Below are 21,869 nucleotides of genomic sequence, written 5' to 3' on the forward strand. Positions count from 1 at the left end.
GAATGACTCCAAGTAATATCTCTAATATGAGCAAATGCACAGCGGAAGATTTCTTTCGTACCTGAGAATAAATATGCTTTAAAGTGTCAACCAAAAGGTTGGTGAGTTCATTAGTTTATCATAAAGAATCATTTCATAATTTTAATAGACCACAAGATTTCATACTTCCATTTCTCATAATCATACGTCCCATGCATAGAGACAAAAATATCATTCATATGGATTGAACACCTGGTAACCGACATTCACAATATGCATATAAGAATATCCCCATCATTCCGGGATCCTCCTTCGGACATGATATAAATTTCGAAGTACTAAAGCATCCGGTACTTTGGATGAGGCTTGTTGGGCCCGATAGATCTATCTTTAGAGTTCGCGTCAATTAGGGTGTCTGTTCCCTAATTCTTAGATTACCAGACTTAATAAAAAGGGGCATATTCAGTTTCGATCATTCAACCATAGAACGTAATTTCGATTACTTGTGTCTATTTCGTAAAACAGTTATAAAAGTTGCGCATGTATTCTCAGCCCAAAAATATAAAGGGTAAAAAGGTAAATGAAACTCACAATACTGTATTTTGTAGTAAAAATACATATGACAACATTGAACAATGCAGGGTTGGCCTCGGATTCACGAACCTATATCAAGTATTAACACATTATAGTATAAATCAATTAAGTTTATATATTTGTTATGTATTAATTATTCTTATAATATATTATGATACTTATTTAATATTTAATTAATGTTATATCAATAATATTAGTTGAAACATAATTTTATGTAATATTAGTATATTTTATGTAATAATATATTTACATATATATATCTTTTGTTTTGTAAAATTAATAATTGTAGAAATACCTAAGGATAATAATAATAATAATATTAATAATAATAATAATAATAATTTTTAAAAGTATAAAACTACCTTAGGAGTCAGTTTTAAAAAAATTGCACCAAGCCGGGCTCGAACCCGAGACCTCTCGCTCACTCATCAACACCCTTAACCATTCCTCCATTTCAGTTTTTTCTGATTTATAATACAAACCCAAATACTTATCTATTACATGTTTCAACCCACTTCATCTTCTTCACCAAAATCTAAACAATCAAACAACTTCATTCTTAATAGTCAATCATCAAAATGATTTTAGGACTTCTAAACAAACATGAAACAAAAAATAAAAATGTGTTCATGATATAAAAAAAATGAGAAAAAAAAAACAAAAAATCCTACTGCTTGCTGGTAGCCAAGAAAAAAAAAATTTTGTTTTCAATTTTGAGTTCGTTTTGGACAATCTTTACAACATGAAACATGTTTCAAATCATTCCTAAAAACTATTGAAATCGTCAATTGAACTTAAAACATCAAAACAAGCTCTAATTTCTCCAAGAACAAAACAGTTGACTTTTGACAATTTAACTTTGACTCGCAAATTCGAATTCGTTATCAAGAATTGGAACTTGAGATTTTGCAGGAAGTTTAAGTAAATGATTCCTAACAACTCTACATTTTTAGTTTTTGAAATTTGTTTCGAATTCACGTTAGTGTATATCACTGTGAAGAACTCAAGAACTCAAAAATTGATTTTTAGATTAAGAGTGTTATAGTTATGATTACAACATGAATTGTGTTGAAAATCATTCCTATAATCTTTATGGATCATCAAATTAACTGGAGATATCAAAACAAACTCAAATTTGATTCAAGAACACTTAGTTGACTTTGAAAACCAAAACTTTGACTCTCAAATTAGAAATTAATAGAAAGAATTTGTAGTGACCCGAACTTTTTCATGTTTATATATATTAATTGAGATTGATATTTACATGATTAAATGTTTCCAACATGTTAAGCAATCAAACTTGTTAAGACTTGATTAATTGAAATATGTTTCATATAGACAATTGACCACCCAAGTTGACCGGTGATTCACGAACGTTAAAACTTGTAAAAACTATACGATGACATATATATGGTTATATATATAGTTAACATGATTTTATTATAAGTATATATCTCATTAGGTATTTTAACAATGAGTTATATACATAAAAATGAGACTATTAATTTAAGAAACTCGAAAACGATATATATAACGATTATCGTTATAACAACGTCTTACTAGGTACATATGAATCATATTAAGATATTGATACACTTGGTTAATTATGTTAAATGATAAGTAAATATATTATTAAGTGTATTAACAATGAAATACATATGTAAAAATAAGACTACTAACTTAATGATTTCGAAACGAGACATATATGTAACGATTATCGTTGTAACGGCATTTAACTGTATATATATCATACTAAGATATATTATATATCATAATATCATTATAATATAACAATTTAACATCTCATTTGTTATAATAAACAATGGGTTAACAACATTCAACAAGATCGTTAACCTAAAGGTTTCAAAACAACATTTACATGTAACGACTAACGATGACTTAACGACTCAGTTAAAATGTATATACATGTAGTGTTTTAATATGTATTCATACACTTTTGAAAGACTTCAAGACACTTATCAAAATACTTCTACTTAACAAAAATGCTTACAATTACATCCTCGTTCAGTTTCATCAACAATTCTACTCGTATGCACCCGTATTCGTACTCGTACAATACACAGCTTTTAGATGTATGTACTATTGGTATATACACTCCAATGATCAGCTCTTAGCAGCCCATGTGAGTCACCTAACACATGTGGGAACCATCATTTGGCAACTAGCATGAAATATCTCATAAAATTACAAAAATATGAGTAATCATTCATGACTTATTTACATGAAAACAAAATTACATATCCTTTATATCTAATCCATACACCAACGACCAAAAACACCTACAAACACTTTCATTCTTCAATTTTCTTCATCTAATTGATCTCTCTCAAGTTCTATCTTCAAGTTCTAAGTGTTCTTCATAAATTCTACAAATTCTAGTTACATAAAATCTAGAATACTTTCAAGTTTGCTAACTCACTTCCAATCTTGTAAGGTGATCATCCAACCTCAAGAAATCTTTATTTCTTACAGTAGGTTATCATTCTAATACAAGGTAATAATCATATTCAAACTTTGGTTCAATTTCTATAACTATAACAATCTTATTTCAAGTGATGATCTTACTTGAACTTGTTTTCGTGTCATGATTCGGCTTCAAGAACTTCGAGCCATCCAAGGATCCGTTGAAGCTAGATCCATTTTTCTCTTTTCCAGTAGGTTTATCCAAGGAACTTAAGGTAGTAATGATGTTCATAACATCATTCGATTCATACATATAAAGCTATCTTATTCGAAGGTTTAAACTTGTAATCACTAGAACATAGTTTAGTTAATTCTAAACTTGTTTGCAAACAAAAGTTAATCCTTCTAACTTGACTTTTAAAATCAACTAAACACATGTTCTATATCTATATGATATGCTAACTTAATGATTTAAAACCTGGAAACACGAAAAACACCGTAAAACCGGATTTACGCCGTCGTAGTAACACCGCGGGCTGTTTTGGGTTAGTTAATTAAAAACTATGATAAACTTTGATTTAAAAGTTGTTATTTTGAGAAAATTATTTTTATTATGAACATGAAACTATATCCAAAAATTATGGTTAAACTCAAAGTGGAAGTATGTTTTCTAAAATGGTCATCTAGACGTCGTTCTTTCGACTGAAATGACTACCTTTACAAAAACGACTTGTAACTTATTTTTCCGACTATAAACCTATACTTTTTCTGCTTAGATTCATAAAATAGAGTTCAATATGAAACCATAGCAATTTGATTCACTCAAAACGGATTTAAAATGAAGAAGTTATGGGTAAAACAAGATTGGATAATTTTTCTCATTTTAGCTACGTGAAAATTGGTAACAAATCTATTCCAACCATAACTTAATCAACTTGTATTGTAAATTATGTAATCTTGAGATACCATAGACACGTATACAATGTTTCGACCTATCATGTCGACACATCTATATATATTTCGGAACAACCATAGACACTCTATATGTGAATGTTGGAGTTAGCTATACAGGGTTAAGGTTGATTCCAAAATATATATAGTTTGAGTTGTGATCAATACTGAGATACGTATACACTGGGTCGTGGATTGATTCAAGATAATATTTATCGATTTATTTCTGTACATCTAACTGTGGACAACTAGTTGTAGGTTACTAACGAGGACAGCGGACTTAATAAACTTAAAACACCAAAATATATTAAAAGTGTTGTAAATATATTTTGAACATACTTTGATATATATGTATATATTGTTATAGGTTTGTGAATCAACCAGTGGCCAAGTCTTACTTCCCGACGAAGTAAAAATCTGTGAAAGTGAGTTTTCATTACTCCCTTTTCATATATATTTTTGGGACTGAGAATACATTCGCTGCTTTTATAAATGTTTTACGATATAGACACAAGTAATCAAAATTACATTCTATGGTTGAATTATCGAAATCGAATATGCCCCTTTTTATTAAGTCTGGTAATCTAAGAATTAGGGAACAGACACCCTAATTGACGCGAATCCTAAAGATAGATCTATTGGGCCTAACAAACCCCATCCAAAGTATCGGATGCTTTAGTACTTCGAAATTTATATCATATCCGAAGGGTGTCCCGGAATGATGGGGATATTCTTATATATGCATCTTGTTAATGTCGGTTACCAGGTGTTCACCATATGAATGATTTTTATCTCTATGTATGGGATGTATATTGAAATATGAAATCTTGTGGTCTATTGTTACGATTTGATATATATAGGTTAAACCTATAACTCACCAACATTTTTGTTGACGTTTAAAGCATGTTTATTCTCAGGTGAATACTAAGAGCTTCCGCTGTTGCATACTAAAATAAGGACAAGATTTGGAGTCCATGTTTGTATGATACTATGTAAAAACTGCATTCAAGAAACTGATTTCGATGTAACATATTTGCATTGTAAACCATTATGTAATGGTCGTGTGTAAACAGGATATTTTAGATTATCATTATTTGATAATCTACGTAAAGCTTTTTAAACCTTTATTTATGAAATAAAGGTTATGGTTTGTTTTAAAAATGAATGCAGTCTTTGAAAAACGTCTCATATAGAGGTCAAAACCTCGCAACGAAATCAATTAATATGGAATGTTTTTAATCAATAAGAACGGGACATTTCAGTTGGTATCAGAGTGTTGGTCTTAGAGAACCAGAATTTTGCATTAGTGTGTCTTATCAAGTTTGTTAGGATGCATTAGTGAGTCTGGACTTCGACTGTGTTTACTTGAAAAATGATTGCTTAACAAATTTTGTTGGAAACTATATATTTTTAACATGTGAATATTATGTGATATATTAATCTCTTAACGCGTTTGATATTATGTGATAGATGTCTACCTCTAGAACAAGTCCCATTGACTCACCTAATAATAATGAAGAGTCAAATGTAAATTGGAATGATTCGTGGACTGATTCACAAGTTCCCGAAGAGGAACCGGAAGAAGAGTCAGAACCGGAAGAAGAATCGGAACCGGAAGAAGAATCGGAATCGGATGAAGAAATAGAACCGGTGGGGGAAATAATAAAACGATTAAGTAAAAGAAAATCCTCAACCAACCGACCAAGGTTAATTATGGTCAATGGTGTTTCCGCCAAGGAAGCAAAATATTGGGAGGATTACCAATTCTCCGATGAATCGGATTCCGACGAGAATTCCGATGATGTTATAGAAATTACCCCAACTGAATTTAAAAAGGCAAAAGAAAATAATAAGGGAAAGGGCATAAAAATAGAGAAATCTAATTCCAACCCCGATGAACTTTATATGTATCGTCAACCCCCGAAGTCCTTAAGTTGTAACAATGAACCGGGAACCTCTAAACCACCAGGTTTTTCTAAACCAATGTGGATAACGACGGCTCGTATTAGGGGAACATCATATATCCCTAGAAATTTGGCAAAACGAACCAAAACCGAAGAAGAAGAAACAAGCGAGTCGGAATAAGATAGTTGTATTCGTGTGGTGTAATATATGTAATATAGTGTGCTTATGCTTTATGATATATGTAAAAATTGCTTGTATTAATAAGTATTTTTTTTTATGAATCTAACTCTTGTCTATTTTACAGTATAAAACACAAAATGGATAGACAACCCAATATTTTAAGAGACCTACCCGGAGACATGATTGATGAAATCTTGTCTAGAGTCGGTCAGAATTCTTCGGCACAACTATTTAAGGCGAGATCAGTTTGTAAGACATTCGAAGAACGTTCCAAGAATGCCTTGGTTTATAAAAGGCTTTCGTTCGAAAGATGGGGGATATCACATTGGGAAATCCATAAGTTACGATGTGTTTACTTTGACGCATATATTGCGGGGAACCCGAATGCTATTTTACGCAATGGGTTAAGAAATTATTTTGACTCAATATATCCGAATATTGGACTTCGTGATTTAGAAAAAGCGGCTAACATGCAACATAAAGAAGCATGTTATGCTTACGGATTAGTAATGTTCGCTTCTCACCAAAGTGAGAACAAGAACATCGGGCTACAACTATTAAACAAAATGTTTCCACAAGTGACGGAGTCGGTAATTGGGGTAAGAAATGAGGTTTTTAGATTGTTACGGGACTGTTGGACATTACGTAACCCTCGTCCCTTTGACGACGTTACAACACGCTGTCTTATCAACGGCCATAACGGTTATGTTCCACAAGACCAAGGATGGGAAGTAATCCTAGTAAAACCAGAATGCATGACTTGTTTCTGGACGTATGAATTACGTGTCTTTATTGCCTTTGCTGAACGACTTGTGTACTAGCTAGAATTATCTTCACAACCATCTTGTATCAAATTTATTGTGTGCTATATTTCATGCTATATGTAAAATAAGCGGTATTGTAAGTTTGTAAAATATTGTATAAAAGTTTGAACGCGAAATATTATTATAATCAGTTTTTCATATAGAATTGTAGTAGTTGAATTGTATATTAGCTACTAAGTATGAACTTAACGGGTAGGTACTACCCGAATTTAAATTTATAAAACGCTAATATGAAGAAAAAGCTTTTATAAATGAGTTCATATTATGCTACGAAATACTATTAACTGCTCTTAATATTCTGTATGATTAACTTGTTCCATTTGACTATTTTGAAGGAAATGGCACCGACTACTCGACACACCGTGAATATGAATGAAGAGGAATTCCGTACTTTTCTAGCTTCAAACATAGCCGCAGTACAGGCTGCGCTACATACCAACAATAACCTTGGATCTAGCAGTACAGGAAATCGTGTAGGATGCACCTACAAAGAATTCACTGCCTGCAAACCTTTGGAATTTGATGGAACCGAAGGACCAATCGGATTGAAACGGTGGACCGAGAAGGTCGAATCGGTGTTTACCATAAGTAAGTGTACTGAAGAGGACAAAGTGAAGTACGCTACGCATACCTTCACAGGTTCTGCGTTAACATGGTGGAATACCTATCTAGAGCAAGTGGGACAAGACGATGCGTACGCACTACCATGGTCAGCATTCAAGCACTTGATGAACGAGAAGTACCGTCCCAGAACCGAGGTCAATAAGCTCAAGACAGAACTTAGAGGGTTACGAACCCAAGGATTTGATATTACCACGTACGAAAGACGATTCACAGAATTGTGCCTATTATGTCCGGGAGCATTCGAAGATGAGGAAGAGAAGATCGACGCGTTTGTGAAAGGATTACCGGAAAGAATCTAAGAAGATATAAGTTCACACGAGCCCGCCTCCATACAACAGGCATGTAGAATGGCTCACAAACTAGTGAACCAGATTGAAGAAAGAATTAAAGAACAGACTGCTGAAGAGGCCAATGTGAAGCAAGTCAAAAGAAAGTGGGAGGAAAATGGTGATAAGAATCACCAATACAACAACAACAGCAATTACAACAATAATCGCAACAATTATCCCAACAATCGCAACATCAATCGCAACTACAACAAACGGCCCAACAACAACAACAACAACAACAACAACAGCAACTACAACAATCATCCCAACAACAATAACAACCGCAACAACAACAACAATCAGAAGCAGCTATGCCAAAGGTGTGAAAAGTATCACTCGGGGTTCTGCACCAAATTTTGCAACAAGTGTAAAAGAAATGGTCATAGCGCGGCGAAGTGTGAGGTCTATGGACCAGTGGTTAACAGAACGAAAGGAACAAATGGTGTCGGAATGAGTAATGGCGGAGCAAGTAGTGTCGGAGCAAGTTATGCCAATGTAGTTTGTTATAAATGTGGAAAACCAGACCACATTATTAGAAATTGCCCGAACCAGGATAACACGAATGGACAAGGCCGCGGAAGAGTTTTCAATATTAATGCGGCAGAGGCACAAGAAGACCCGGAGCTTGTTACGGGTACGTTTTGAAAGGACCCGTTCATATACATTATAAACGATTCACAATAGTTGATTACATTGCGAGGTATTTGACCTCTATATGATACATTTTACAAACATTGCATTCGTTTTTAAAAGACAAACTTTCTTTACATCGAAAATTGACAGGCATGCATACCATTTCATAATATCCACTATCCAACTATAAATTGATTTAATAATAATCTTTGATGAACTCAATGACTCGAATGCAACGTTCTTCAAAATATGCTATGAAAGACTCCAAGTAATATCTTTAAAATGAGCAAATGCACAGCGGAAGATTTCTTTAACACCTGAGAATAAACATGCTTTAAAGTGTCAACCAAAAGGTTGGTGAGTTCATTAGTTTATCATAATCATTTATTTCCATCATTTTAATAGACCACAAGAATTTCATTTTCAGTTCTCATAAATATACGTCCCATGCATAGAGACAAAAATAATCATTCATATGGTGAACACCTGGTAACCGACATTAACTAGATACATATAAGAATATCCCCTATCATTCCGGGATCCTCCTTCGGACATGATATAAATTTCGAAGTACTAAAGCATCCGGTACTTTGGATGGGGTTTGTTAGGCCCAATAGATCTATCTTTAGGATTCGCGTCAATTAGGGTGTCTGTTCCCTAATTCTTAGATTACCAGACTTAATAAAAAGGGGCATATTCGATTTCGATAATTCAACCATAGAATGTAGTTTCACGTACTTGTGTCTATTTCGTAAAACATTTATAAAAGTTGCGCATGTATTCCCAGCCCAAAAATATAAAAGGTAAAAAGGCAAATGAAACTCACCATACTGTATTTCGTAGTAAAAATACATATAACGTCATTGAACAAGTGCAAGGTTGGCCTCGGATTCACGAACCTAAATTAATTATATATATTTATATGTTGGTCAATATTTGTCTAACAAATTAGGTCAAGTCATAGTGTACCACAATCCTAATGCTCGAGACTAATATGCAAAAGTCAACAAAAGTAAATTTGACTCAAAATAATTTCTAGAAATCTATACATGATTAATATATAGTTTAAATATCGTCGTTTTATATTTTTAAATATTTTAAAAAGATTTATTAGAGTAAATAATATAATTTATTTATTAATAAATAAAATTTTATATTAAATTTATATAATCAAATATACTTTTATATATATTAAGTAATAAAATTTATAGGGTTCATTTAATATCATAAAGATAATATGATAGGTATTATTAAAGTAAGTTATTACACGTAGTAAAATATGTTTGTATCACATATTTATTTGATAAAATAATATCTATAATGATAGTAAGTAAAAGTTGTATTATTTTGTAATAATAATTATTATTATAAAAATATCAATATTTATAATTACTAAGATGACATTATGATAAAACTATAATTCTAATTATGATAACTTTAATATTTACGATAATTTTTAATATTATCTTTAAAATAATAATTCTATTTAAAAATAATAATAATAATGATATTTTATAGTAACAATGACATTTCTATTAAAATGATAATTTTTGTTAAAATGATAGTTTTAATACTAACGATACTTTTAATAATAATAGTAATGATAAAAATAATAAGAACGATAATTTTATCTAAATTAATATCTTATAATATTTTAATTTCATCATGATACTCTTACTCATTATTTCCTAATCGTTTCGTTTAACAGCTTTTAATCGTCTTTTATATCGTGTTCATAATAATGATAATAATAGTAATCAAAATATTTAGGTGTTACAATTATTTGTTTTAATTGCACTAATATTAATAATGATAGTTACTATAATATTATTAACGATAATACTAATAATTATCTTAATGATAATATAGTAATAATAATAATAACAATAACAATAACCATTTTTAAATAATGATATATATATATATATATATATATTAATAATGATAATAATAATAATAATAATAATACTAATAATAATAATAATAATAATAATAATAATGATAATGATAATGGGATAATAATAATAATAATACTAATTATAACTTTAACGATAATAACGATAGTAATAAAGAAAACAATTTTTAATGATAAATCCCTTTTATTGATAAAGATAATAATAATGATAATAATAAGATAAAACTAGAACGACGATAAAAACGACGATAATAATAATCATTTTTAATAAAAATATCGAAAATTCAATTGATTATAACTTCTAATCCGTTCATCGAAACCATTCGATATCTAAAGGAAAAGTTCTTAATTTTTCGCTAGCTTTCCAAGGACATGCATATCTTATACCTTATCTCAACCGCAAGTGTAACTAATTCAAGATTCAACCTAACCTGTCCAAGGGCAATATCAAAAGTACAAGCATGCATAATCCTAAATACTCGAGCACTAGTCAAGGATACACTATTAGTATGTAAAAGTTAAATTATGAGTACTCACGTATCAATATTGAGATTCAATATTGCAGGAAAGGTACGTAGACGCAACGGAAATGATAAACACTATATTGACCTCACGAGCATACCCATGAACCATACTCAATCACCTCTATAGCTATAACCCATAATTTCCTTAATCCTATCCTACTCGAAAAACAATTTCGAAATCACTCAGACAACACTCCGTCGTAATATTTTATGTATACTAATAATATCTTGAAATAATACGGAGTAAATATATATATGTAAATCGATTGAGAGAGTTTAGAGAAAAATATTTTCAAGTTTCTATGAAATAATGAAACCTATTGAATTCTATTTATAATAGATTTTTGAATTATTAAAATGAATTATTAAAGTATGAATTATTAAAGTGAATTATTAAAGTATGAATTATTAAAGTGAATTATTAAAGTATGAATTATTAAAGTGAATTATTAAAGTATAAATTATTAAAGTATGAATTATTAAAGTGAATTATTAAAGTTAAAGTAAAGTAAAAATAAAGTAAAGGTAAAGTTTAAGTATAGTAAAAGTATAAAACTATGTACGTATTATACGCGTATAAATATATATAATATTAATTTAGATCGTTATATATATATATATTTAATAAAATAAAATATAAATATCGTTATCTTTATCATACTAGTTAAGTAATGAGTTGTCAAAAGTGGTTCTAGATATTTATAAAAGTTATATACGTTTTAATAATAAAGTTCTTTTTAAACTGAAAACATTTTTGTACGTTTGAAACTAAATAGATCAATCGAGTCTTTATGAGATTCAATCTTCCACTATCCTTTGTCTAGTTCTCAATGATTGACAATTTGTTCTTATTTATAAATTACTTTACCATTTTCCGAATATTGTTAAAATGGAAAGATTTCTCAAATCAACGTGGGCCTTTCAACAGAGACTTGTAATCATAATTTAATATATCTGATAATTCAATCAGTTGATCTTATCTTCTAATTCCATTGATAAACATTTTGAAACAGATACAATCATATAAAGTATTTAATATAATATTTCATTTACGTTTCAAGTTATAATATATATACACATATACATATATAATCATATTCGTTTAATGGTTCGTGAATCGTTGGAACTTGGTCGAAGTTGAATGAATGTATGAACATAGTTTAAAATTCTTGAAATTTAACTTAACAAATATTGCTTATTGTGTCGGAAACATATAAAGATTAAAGTTTAAATTTGGTTGGAAATTTCCGGGTTGTCACACGTTTCTTATTGACAATAAATCTGCTTACGTTTTATTTGATTCGGGTGCGGATAGAAGCTATATGAGTAGAGATTTTTGTGCTAAATTAAGTTGTCCATTGACACCTTTGGATAGTAAATTTTTACTCGAATTAGCAAATGGTAAATTAATTTCAGCAGATAATATATGTCGGAATCGAGAAATTAAACTGGTTAGCGAAACATTTAAGATTGATTTGATACCAGTAGAGTTAGGGAGTTTTGATGTGATAATCGGTATGGACTGGTTGAAAGAAGTGAAAGCAGAGATCGTTTGTTACAAAAATGAAATTCGCATTATACGAGAAAAAGGAAAACCCTTAATGGTGTACGGAGAAAAGGGCAACACGAAGCTACATCTTATTAGTAATTTGAAGGCACAAAAACTAATAAGAAAAGGTTGATATGCTGTTCTAGCACACGTCGAGAAAGTACAAACTGAAGAAAAGAGCATCAATGATGTTCCCATTGCAAAAGAATTTCCCGATGTATTTCCGAAAGAATTACCAGGATTACCCCCACATCGATCCGTTGAATTTCAAATAGATCTTGTACCAGGAGCTGCACCAATAGCTCGTGCTCCTTACAGACTCGCACCCAGCGAGATGAAAGAACTGCAAAGCCAATTACAAGAACTTTTAGAGCGTGGTTTCATTCGACCAAGCACATCACCGTGGGGAGCTCCTGTTTTGTTTGTCAAGAAGAAAGATGGTACATTCAGGTTGTGTATCGACTTCCGAGAGTTGAACAAACTTACCATCAAGAACCGCTACCCACTACCGAGAATCGACGACTTATTTGATCAACTACAAGGCTCGTCTGTTTATTCAAAGATTGACTTACGTTCCGGGTATCATCAAATGCGGGTGAAAGAAGATGATATTCCAAAGACTGCTTTCAGAACACGTTACGGTCATTACGAGTTTATGGTCATGCCGTTTGGTTTAACTAATGCACCAGCTGTGTTCATGGACCTTATGAACCGAGTGTGTGGACCATACCTTGACAAGTTTGTCATTGTTTTCATTGATGACATACTTATTTACTCAAAGAATGACCAAGAACACGGTGAACATTTGAGAAAGGTGTTAGAAGTATTGAGGAAGGAAGAATTGTACGCTAAGTTTTCAAAGTGTGCATTTTGGTTGGAAGAAGTTCAATTCCTCGGTCACATAGTGAACAAAGAAGGTATTAAGGTGGATCCGGCAAAGATAGAAACTGTTGAAAAGTGGGAAACCCCGAAAACTCCGAAACACATACGCAATTTTTTAGGACTAGCTGGTTACTACAGAAGGTTCATCCAAGACTTTTCCAGAATAGCAAAACCCTTGACTGCATTAACGCATAAAGGGAAGAAATTTGAATGGAAGGATGAACAAGAGAAAGCGTTTCAGTTATTGAAGAAAAAGCTAACTACGGCACCTATATTGTCATTGCCTGAAGGGAATGATGATTTTGTGATTTATTGTGACGCATCAAAGCAAGGTCTCGGTTGTGTATTAATGCAACGAACGAAGGTGATTGCTTATGCGTCTAGACAATTGAAGATTCACGAGCAAAATTATACGACGCATGATTTGGAATTAGGCGCGGTTGTTTTTGCATTAAAGACTTGGAGGCACTACTTATATGGGGTCAAAAGTATTATATATACCGACCACAAAAGTCTTCAACACATATTTAATCAAAAACAACTGAATATGAGGCAGCGTAGGTGGATTGAATTGTTGAATGATTACGACTTTGAGATTCATTACCACCCGGGAAAGGCAAATGTGGTAGCCGATGCCTTGAGCAGGAAGGACAGAGAACCCATTCGAGTAAAATCTATGAATATAATGATTCATAATAACCTTACTACTCAAATAAAGGAGGCGCAACAAGGAGTTTTAAAAGAAGGAAATTTAAAGGATGAAATACCCAAAGGATCGGAGCAGCATCTTAATATTCGGGAAGACGGAACCCGGTATAGGGTTGAAAGGATTTGGGTACCAAAATTTGGAGATATGAGAGAAATGGTACTTAGAGAAGCTCATAAAACCAGATACTCAATACATCCTGGAACGGGGAAGATGTACAAGGATCTCAAGAAACATTTTTGGTGGACGGGTATGAAAGCCGATGTTGCTAAATACGTAGGAGAATGTTTGACTGTTCTAAGGTCAAAGCTGAGCATCAGAAACCATCAGGTCTACTTCAACAACCCGAAATCCCGGAATGGAAATGGGAAAACATTACCATGGATTTCATCACTAAATTGGCAAGGACTGCAAGTGGTTTTGATACTATTTGGGTAATAGTTGATCGTCTCACCAAACCAGCACACTTCCTGCCAATAAGAGAAGATGACAAGATGGAGAAGTTAGCACGGCTGTATTTGAAGGAAGTCGTCTCCAGACATGGAATACCAATCTCTATTATCTCTGATAGGGATGGCAGATTTATTTCAAGATTCTGGCAGACATTACAGCAAGCATTAGGAACTCGTCTAGACATGAGTACTGCCTATCATCCACAAACTGATGGGCAGAGCGAAAGGATGATACAAACGCTTGAAGACATGCTACGAGCATGTGTTATTGATTTCGGAAACAGTTGGGATCGACATCTACCGTTAGCAGAATTTTCCTACAACAACAGCTACCATTCAAGCATTGAGATGGCGCCTTTTGAAGCACTTTATGGTAGAAAGTGCAGGTCTCCGATTTGTTGGAGTGAAGTGGGGGATAGACAGATTACGGGTTCGGAGATTATACAAGAAACTACCAAGAAGATCATCCAAATTCAACAACGGTTGAAAACCGCCCAAAGTCGACAAAAGAGCTACGCTGACATTAAAAGAAAAGATATAGAATTTGAAATTGGAGAGATGGTCATGCTTAAAGTTGCACCTTGGAAAGGCGTTGTTCGATTTGGTAAACGAGGGAAATTAAATCCAAGGTATATTGGACCATTCAAGATTATTGATCGTGTCGGACCAGTAGCTTACCGACTTGAGTTACCTCAACAACTCGCGGCTGTACATAACACTTTCCACGTCTCGAATTTGAAGAAATATTTTGCTAAAGAAGATCTCACTATTTCATTAGATGAAATTCAAATCAACGAAAAACTTCAATTCATCGAAGAACCCGTCGAAATAATGGATCGTGAGGTTAAAAGACTTAAGCAAAACAAGATACCAATTGTTAAGGTTCGATGGAATGCTCGTAGAGGACCCGAGTTCACCTGGGAGCATGAAGATCAGATGAAGAAGAAATACCCGCATCTATTTTCAGAAGATTCGTCAACACCTTCAACAGCTTAAAATTTCGGGACGAAATTTATTTAACGGGTAGGTACTGTAGTGACCCGAACTTTTTCATGTTTATATATATTAATTGAGATTGATATTTACATGATTAAATGTTTCCAACATGTTAAGCAATCAAACTTGTTAAGACTTGATTAATTGAAATATGTTTCATATAGACAATTGACCACCCAAGTTGACCGGTGATTCACGAACGTTAAAACTTGTAAAAACTATACGATGACATATATATGGTTATATATATAGTTAACATGATTTTATTATAAGTATATATCTCATTAGGTATTTTAACAATGAGTTATATACATAAAAATGAGACTATTAATTTAAGAAACTCGAAAACGATATATATAACGATTATCGTTATAACAACGTCTTACTAGGTACATATGAATCATATTAAGATATTGATACACTTGGTTAATTATGTTAAATGATAAGTAAATATATTATTAAGTGTATTAACAATGAAATACATATGTAAAAATAAGACTACTAACTTAATGATTTCGAAACGAGACATATATGTAACGATTATCGTTGTAACGGCATTTAACTGTATATATATCATACTAAGATATATTATATATCATAATATCATGATAATATAACAATTTAACATCTCATTTGTTATAATAAACAATGGGTTAACAACATTCAACAAGATCGTTAACCTAAAGGTTTCAAAACAACATTTACATGTAACGACTAACGATGACTTAACGACTCAGTTAAAATGTATATACGTGTAGTGTTTTAATATGTATTCATACACTTTTGAAAGACTTCAAGACACTTATCAAAATACTTCTACTTAACAAAAATGCTTACAATTACATCCTCGTTCAGTTTCATCAACAATTCTACTCGTATGCACCCGTATTCGTACTCGTACAATACACAGCTTTTAGATGTATGTACTATTGGTATATACACTCCAATGATCAGCTCTTAGCAGCCCATGTGAGTCACCTAACACATGTGGGAACCATCATTTGGCAACTAGCATGAAATATCTCATAAAATTACAAAAATATGAGTAATCATTCATGACTTATTTACATGAAAACAAAATTACATATCCTTTATATCTAATCCATACACCAACGACCAAAAACACCTACAAACACTTTCATTCTTCAATTTTCTTCATCTAATTGATCTCTCTCAAGTTCTATCTTCAAGTTCTAAGTGTTCTTCATAAATTCTACAAGTTCTAGTTACATAAAATCTAGAATACTTTCAAGTTTGCTAACTCACTTCCAATCTTGTAAGGTGATCATCCAACCTCAAGAAATCTTTATTTCTTACAGTAGGTTATCATTCTAATACAAGGTAATAATCATATTCAAACTTTGGTTCAATTTCTATAACTATAACAATCTTATTTCAAGTGATGATCTTACTTGAACTTGTTTTCGTGTCATGATTCGGCTTCAAGAACTTCGAGCCATCCAAGGATCCGTTGAAGCTAGATCCATTTTTCTCTTTTCCAGTAGGTTTATCCAAGGAACTTAAGGTAGTAATGATGTTCATAACATCATTCGATTCAAACATATAAAGCTATCTTATTCGAAGGTTTAAACTTGTAATCACTAGAACATAGTTTAGTTAATTCTAAACTTGTTCGCAAATAAAAGTTAATCCTTCTAACTTGACTTTTAAAATCAACTAAACACATGTTCTATATCTATATGATATGCTAACTTAATGATTTAAAACCTGGAAACACGAAAAACACCGTAAAACTGAATTTACGCCGTCGTAGTAACACCGCGGGCTGTTTTGGGTTAGTTAATTAAAAACTATGATAAACTTTGATTTAAAAGTTGTTATTTTGAGAAAATTATTTTTATTATGAACATGAAACTATATCCAAAAATTATGGTTAAACTCAAAGTGGAAGTATGTTTTCTAAAATGGTCATCTAGACGTCGTTCTTTCGACTGAAATGACTACCTTTACAAAAATGACTTGTAACTTATTTTTACGACTATAAACCTATACTTTTTCTGTTTAGATTCATAAAATAGAGTTCAATATGAAACCATAGCAATTTGATTCACTCAAAACGGATTTAAAATGAAGAAGTTATGGGTAAAACAAGATTGGATAATTTTTCTCATTTTAGCTACGTGAAAATTGGTAACAAATCTATTCCAACCATAACTTAATCAACTTGTATTGTATATTATGTAATCTTGAGATACCATAGACACGTATACAATGTTTCGACCTATCATGTCGACACATCTATATATATTTCGGAACAACCATATGTGACAACCCGGAAATTTCCAACCAAATTTAAACTTTAATCTTTATATGTTTCCGACATGATAAGCAATATTTGTTAAGTTAAATTTAAAGAATTTTAAACTATGTTCATACATTCATTCAACCTCGACCAAGTTCCAACGATTCATGAACCATTAAACGAATATGATTATATATGCATATGTGTATATATATTATAACTTGAAACGTAAACAAAATATTAGATTAAATACTTTACATGATTGTATCTGTTTCAAAATGTTTATCAATGGAATTAGAAGATAAGATCAAATGATTGAATTATCAGATATATTGAATTATGATTACAAGTCTCTGTTGAAAGGCCCACGTTGATTTGAGAAATCTTTCCATTTTAACAATATTCGGAAAATGGTAAAGTGATTTATAAATAAGAACAAATTGTCAATCATTGAGAACTAGACATAGGATAGTGGAAGATTGAATCTCATAAAGACTCGATTGATCTATTTAGTTTCAAACGTACAAAAACGTTTTCAGTTTAAAAAGAACTTTATTATTAAAACGTATATAACTTATATAAATATCTAGAACCACTTCTGACAACTCATTACTTAACTAGAATGATAAAGATAACGATATTTATATTTTATTTTATTAAATATATATAACGATTTAAATTAATATTATATATATTTATACGCGTATTATACGTACATAGTTTTATACTTTTACTATACTTAAACTTTATCTTTACTTTATTTTTACTTTACTTTAACTTTAATAATTCACTTTAATAATTCATACTTTAATAATTCACTTTAATAATTTACTTTAATAATCCAAGGCATTCTTGGAACGTTCTTCGAATGTCTTACAAACTGATCTCGCCTTAAATAGTTGTGCCGAAGAATTCTGACCGACTCTAGACAAGATTTCATCAATCATGTCTCCGGGTAGGTCTCTTAAAATATTGGGTTGTCTATCCATTTTGTGTTTTTATACTGTAAAATAGACAAGAGTTAGATTCATAAAAAAAATACTTATTAATACAAGCAATTTTTACATATATCTTAAAGCATAAGAACACTATATTACATATATTACACCACACGAATACAACTATCTTATTCTGACTCGCTTGTTTCTTCTTTTTCGGTTTTGGTTCGTTTTGCTAAGTTTCTAGGGATATATGATGTTCCCCTAATACGAGCCGTCGTTTTCCACATTGGTTTAGAAAAACCTGGTGGTTTAGAGGTTCCCGGGTCATTGTTACAACTTAAGGACTTCGGGGGTTGACGATACATATAAAGTTCATCGGGGTTGGAATTAGATTTCTCTATTTTTATGCCCTTTCCCTTATTATTTTCTTTTGCCTTTTTAAATTCAGTTGGGGTAATTTCTATAACATCATCGGAATTCTCGTCGGAATCCGATTCATCGGAGAATTGGTAATCCTCCCAATATTTTGCTTCCTTGGCGGAAACACCATTGACCATAATTAACCTTGGTCGGTTGATTGAGGATTTTCTTTTACTTAACCATTTTATTATTTCCCCCACCGGTTCTATTTCTTCATCCGGTTCCGATTCTTCTTCCGGTTCCGACTCTTCTTCCGGTTCCTCTTCGGGAACTTGTGAATCAGTCCACGAATCATTCCAATTTACATTTGACTCTTCATTATTATTAGGTGAGTCAATGGGACTTGTTCTAGAGGTTGACATCTATCACATAATATCAAACGCGTTAAGAGATTAATATATCACATAATATTCACATGTTAAAAATATATAGTTTCCAACAAAATTTGTTAAGCAATCATTTTTCAAGTAAACACGGTCGAAGTCCAGACTCACTAATGCATCCTAACAAACTCGATAAGACACACTAATGCAAAATTCTGGTTCTCTAAGACCAACACTCGGATACCAACTGAAATGTTCCGTTCTTATTGATTAAAAACGTTCCATATTAATTGATTTCGTTGCGAGGTTTTGACCTCTATATGAGACATTTTTCAAAGACTGCATTCATTTTAAAACAAACCATAACCTTTATTTCATCAATAAAGGTTTAAAAAGCTTTACGTAGATTATCAAATAATGATAATCTAAAATATCCTGTTTACACACGACCATTACATAATGGTTTACAATACAAATATGTTACAACAAAATAAGTTTCTTGAATGCAGTTTTTACACAATATCATACAAGCATGGACTCCAAATCTCGTCCTTATTTAAGTATGCGACAGCGGAAGCTCTTAATAATCACCTGAGAATAAACATGCTTAAAACGTCAACAAAAATGTTGGTGAGTTATAGGTTTAACCTATATATATCAAATCATAATAATAGACCACAAGATTTCATATTTCAATACACATCCCATACATAGAGATAAAAATCATTCATATGGTGAACACCTGGTAACCGACATTAACAAGATGCATATATAAGAATATCCCCATCATTCCGGGACACCCTTCGGATATGATATAAATTTCGAAGTACTAAAGCATCCGGTACTTTGGATGGGGTTTGTTAGGCCCAATAGATCTATCTTTAGGATTCGCGTCAATTAGGGTGTCTGTTCCCTAATTCTTAGATTACCAGACTTAATAAAAAGGGGCATATTCGATTTCGATAATTCAACCATAGAATGTAGTTTCACGTACTTGTGTCTATTTTGTAAATCATTTATAAAACCTGCATGTATTCTCATCCCAAAAATATTAGATTTTAAAAGTGGGACTATAACTCACTTTCACAGATTTTTACTTCGTCGGGAAGTAAGACTTGGCCACTGGTTGATTCACGAACCTATAACAATATATACATATATATCAAAGTATGTTCAAAATATATTTACAACACTTTTAATATATTTTGATGTTTTAAGTTTATTAAGTCAGCTGTCCTCGTTAGTAACCTACAACTAGTTGTCCACAGTTAGATGTACAGAAATAAATCGATAAATATTATCTTGAATCAATCCACGACCCAGTGTATACGTATCTCAGTATTGATCACAACTCAAACTATATATATTTTGGAATCAACCTCAACCCTGTATAGCTAACTCCAACATTCACATATAGAGTGTCTATGGTTGTTCCGAAATATATATAGATGTGTCGACATGATAGGTCGAAACATTGTATACGTGTCTATGGTATCTCAAGATTACATAATATACAATACAAGTTGATTAAGTTATGGTTGGAATAGATTTGTTACCAATTTTCACGTAGCTAAAATGAGAAAAATTATCCAATCTTGTTTTACCCATAACTTCTTCATTTTAAATCCGTTTTGAGTGAATCAAATTGCTATGGTTTCATATTGAACTCTATTTTATGAATCTAAACAGAAAAAGTATAGGTTTATAGTCGGAAAAATAAGTTACAAGTCGTTTTTGTAAAGGTAGTCATTTCAGTCGAAAGAACGACGTCTAGATGACCATTTTAGAAAACATACTTCCACTTTGAGTTTAACCATAATTTTTGGATATAGTTTCATGTTCATAATAAAAATCATTTTCTCAGAATAACAACTTTTAAATCAAAGTTTATCATAGTTTTTAATTAACTAACCCAAAACAGCCCGCGGTGTTACTACGACGGCGTAAATCCGGTTTTACGGTGTTTTTCGTGTTTCCAGGTTTTAAATCATTAAGTTAGCATATCATATAGATATAGAACATGTGTTTAGTTGATTTTAAAAGTCAAGTTAGAAGGATTAACTTTTGTTTGCGAACAAGTTTAGAATTAACTAAACTATGTTCTAGTGATTACAAGTTTAAACCTTCGAATAAGATAGCTTTATATATATGAATCAAATGATGTTATGAACATCATTATACCTTAAGTTCCTTGGATAAACCTACTGGAAAAGAGAAAAATGGATCTAGCTTCAACGGATCCTTGGATGGCTCGAAGTTCTTGAAGCAGAATCATGACACGAAAACAAGTTCAAGTAAGATCATCACTTGAAATAAGATTGTTATAGTTATAGAAATTGAACCAAAGTTTGAATATGATTATTACCTTGTATTAGAATGATAACCTAATGTAAGAAACAAAGATTTCTTGAGGTTGGATGATCACCTTACAAGATTGGAAGTGAGCTAGCAAACT

Source organism: Rutidosis leptorrhynchoides, chromosome 11 (genome assembly GCF_046630445.1).
Source record: "Rutidosis leptorrhynchoides isolate AG116_Rl617_1_P2 chromosome 11, CSIRO_AGI_Rlap_v1, whole genome shotgun sequence".
NCBI classification, from domain to species: domain Eukaryota; kingdom Viridiplantae; phylum Streptophyta; class Magnoliopsida; order Asterales; family Asteraceae; genus Rutidosis; species Rutidosis leptorrhynchoides.